Here is a 4,022-nt window from a genome sequence, read left to right on the forward strand (position 1 = left end):
ATTCTTGTGGACATGACATCTCAGTAACCTTCCGGAAGTTCTTCAAATTTGGCAAAAACATTCACTTTGACTCAAGGATAAACTGATTAAATTTGGGGGTTGAAAGGTCAAAGTTCAAGGCAGTGTTGACCTCAAAACACACAGTTTTGGCCTTGTGAACATAATATCTCTGTAACACCATGAGGGAATTTCTTCAAATTCGGTAAGAACATTCACTGGGACTCAAGGACAAACTATTTGGATTTTGGTGGTCAAAGGTCAAAGTCACGGTGACCTCAGAATACACTTTTTACCCATTACTCAAGACTTCACATGGCAATTATGACCAAATTTCACACAATGGTTAATATTTTATATGATTCTGGACAGGGATGTAATCTGAAACTAGTCTGAGTAGATGATGCATACAACTGTGAGGCCGTAATTTTAGTTTTTCAGTTATTCATTGTGATTCAACACAGACAGACAGCTCCATTTTAAATGAGAGTTGCTGGCATTTTACAATGAAACTCTGCTTCAGATTTTTCTCAGCAGTCAGCAATGCAGTTTAGCTTCAGCTTGAGCAGAAGCAGCTGACCCACAGCAATGTCTTGGAAATTACATTGTGTAGTTCTTTATAGCTTTTTCAAGATCTTTCAATTTTTCATAAATATTCTCTTGAACTTGATTCTCCGTAGGTTTTCTTTAGAGAGCTTCAAAAGGATTTTTCTCAGTATCTCTGTTTTGAACTGTTCATTGTGATGTTTCGTGGTAAATAGGTTCCAGTTTTCCCAGAATTTATTTGACTCCAGAGAATCTTCTATTTATTGTTATTGGTTTGTAGATATTGTTCTTTATTTGCTCCCAGAGTGTTTTTATATTGTTTTAGAGTCTCACAGTAACCAAGGTGGAGCTCCTGACTGGATTTCTGTATTTTTGGTTTGAGACTTTTCTTGACGTCTTCTTAATGGTTTTGCAGTCTGAATCAAAAAACTTCTCTCTGTTCATTTTTTAGGGTGTTCTGTTTGACATTTGGAATTTAATAATGAAGCCAAATGTTCAAATATGTGGTTAATGTTTACCAAACACATCTCTACACCTTCTTGATTCTTAGGGTAGATCTGGACCAGAAAGGAGTTTAGAAGACACTGGATTTCTTCATTGATCATTGCTTCCCTATATTGCTGCAGACTGTTTGATGCCCATCTGTATCTCTTCTATATTTTGTGCAGCTCACAGGGCTGAGAACTGTGTGTCTCTCTCAGACACTGTCTGCTGTTCACCAACTTAAAGATTGATATTGTATTGTCACATGACTGTGTAGGAATCAAAAAAGTAAGTTACAGGCCTATATATGAGCCCTCTCACAACTTTATTATAAAGGGTTAAACACATTTTCTCAGCATAAGCAAGTTTCTTACCTAGAAAATATATAAATCCCCAAATATGTTTGTTGCTAGTTAATATAAAGTGTAGTCTAACAATAAGTACCAAGTATTTGGCCATTAAAGTTTATTAGAGTTCAGCTTATGCAACCTTCAATAACCCCATCAGCCTGCAGTAACCTTTGCAATACAGACACAAACCGCTGACTCCACAGTGGTTGGTAAGGATGCAGAGTCATGCACCAAAGTGAATTAATGAGTAATACATGGGTGATGACTGTTGCTGATGACAAACACAGTTTTCAAGTCAAGGCCAGCTGCTCAGACACGTGTATGAATGGTGTGACACTGGAGACAATAAGGTTATTCACAGTAACATTGTGGTGGGTCGTCATGCAGACTAAAAAGACAGACTCCACAGGTCTAATCATTTATTTGTTCCAATGACAGGGCTGAGTCTAGGGTATAGTTAAAGCTTATGTAGCAGTCATGGTGAGGGTTGTGGTAAGTCTCAAGGAAATGAATGTAAGACAATATAATACTTAGTAATGTAGGTATATTTGCATTCGTGTATGTTTGTTTGAACATAAATTGTTAGAATGCCCGAGCGGCCATAGGAGGCAAAATGAGGACATAAGGAGTACAGAGTTTCAGCAAGAAACATTTTTATTTTATTTCATGTAGCACCATGCACAATGTAGTCTGTCCATCACCTACCAGCCCAACAGAATGAACCGACTGATTGCCTTTTGCTGCGTACATACCTGGCCTGGCATCAGTCACAAGCTATTAAAGAAGTGCATTGTAAGGACATGCAGAGTTAAGGACCCACAATTGACACCTTGTTACTCTTCCCACCATCAAACTATCACATTGATAGGAAACAGAGACAAAGGACCCTTCTCTTACAAACAGTCCATGCTTTTAGCGTGCCAGAGAGACACAGAACCAGACCAAAGGTCAAAAGGTCAGCTCCAGAGGATCAACCAATGGACACCAGACAACTGGAGAATATAGGCAAAATCTCCAGTTTGTAACAATAAGACTCTGTCTAATGATATTTGATTGTTTCTGATAGAGGACAAATAACAATAAAAGGTCTGATTATCACTAAGGTATGAATCCTGGCCTCACCAACCTCTCTTCCTCTGTCCCTCTCTAGATACGAGTCATAAACTACAACCCATATTCCAATCCTGGGTAGTGACCAGCCGAACTCTCTTCACAGACACAGATCTGAGGAAGAATATATAAATAAATATCTAACTGTTCTGTAACTCATGAAATGTTTCTATGTAATAGTTAAATCCTAAACTTCTATCCTATAGAATGTTTGACATGTAACATGTAGGCTTTAAGATCATGTGACCATACTGTCAGCATCCTTCACACAAGGTAACACACACTACATGACATCCAGAATGACCATATTATTATTATTACAGTCAAAGAACTGCTGTGTAATCCACATTTATAGACTATTAGCTTTAGGAAATGTTCATATTGTTGTTTGATCAGTTAACCACTTGTATTATGATTAATTCCAGGTTTGAAGGATGAAATCAACACTCGTATTACTCCTGTCTGTCATTATTGGTGCCATTAGGTTTATATGTTGTTTCATTTAATGTTTTATGGTCATGGTGGAAGATGGATGTGTGAGTTTACAGCTAAACTGTAGAATTGAAGTATATTTGCATAACTGTAACGATCACAGAAGAGAGTAAGAAAAGATGAAGTGAAGTAGCCCAGCTGAGGTGTTTGATGGAGTGTGTTTGTCGAGTAAGTGTAACAGTCCTCTATAGTTGGAGTACACAACTTAGACAACAATGTAGACAACATTGGAGCCCTTTTTGCTCATAGCCAGAGCAAAGGTAGATAAACAGCTGCCACTGGCTGAGACAGAAGATCTGAACCAGGAAGTTTGAGAGTGTGGAGACATATCAGACACTAAAAACACTGCACAATGGTTTATAGTCCTCTCACACAGGTTTCAACAATTGTGGAAAGCTATCATGACATATCTTTTGTCACAACATTCACAAGGTAAACAGAAGAAATACAGAGTTCATGTTCACAATAATCCAACAGGGGTGTGCTTGCATGTCCCTTACTGGCCACCACAGCACCTTGCTGCTGCTGCTGCTGCTGCTGCTGATGCTGCTGCTGCTGCTGCTGCTGCTGCTGCTGATGCTGCTGCTGCTGCTGCTGCGGATGCTGCTGCTGATGCTGCTGCTGCTGCTGCTGCTGATGCTGCGGATGTTACATTGCTGCAAAAGTTGAGGCAGGTTTCTGCAGCCCTGCTGCATCTCATTCAGAAGAATTAGAGGGTTGTGTTTTACTTGCAGGTCAGTTGGAACGTAGTCTTTGACAAACAATGTCATGTTTCAATCTGTACAAAGGACGTTACACTTTCAGTTTCATTCATGTCGTAGAGACGTATCCTGACACTGATCTCAGTCACTGCAGGTGTCCCTCAAAAAGCCTTTAGAAGCTTTCACGACTGGCCAAATAACCTCACACTGATGGTTTCGAATCCAAATTTATCCCTACGACCATAGCAAGACATGTATACACACATGTACATGCCCTAACAGAGGTTGATCTGCAATAAAGCTATACCACTATATCCCCATATAGACGATAGCTTCAAAGATC

Source organism: Seriola lalandi, unplaced genomic scaffold, assembly GCF_002814215.2.
Source record: "Seriola lalandi dorsalis isolate HSWRI2012SDOR001 ecotype SW California unplaced genomic scaffold, Sedor1 jcf7180002054981, whole genome shotgun sequence".
In the NCBI taxonomy this organism is placed as follows: domain Eukaryota; kingdom Metazoa; phylum Chordata; class Actinopteri; order Carangiformes; family Carangidae; genus Seriola; species Seriola lalandi.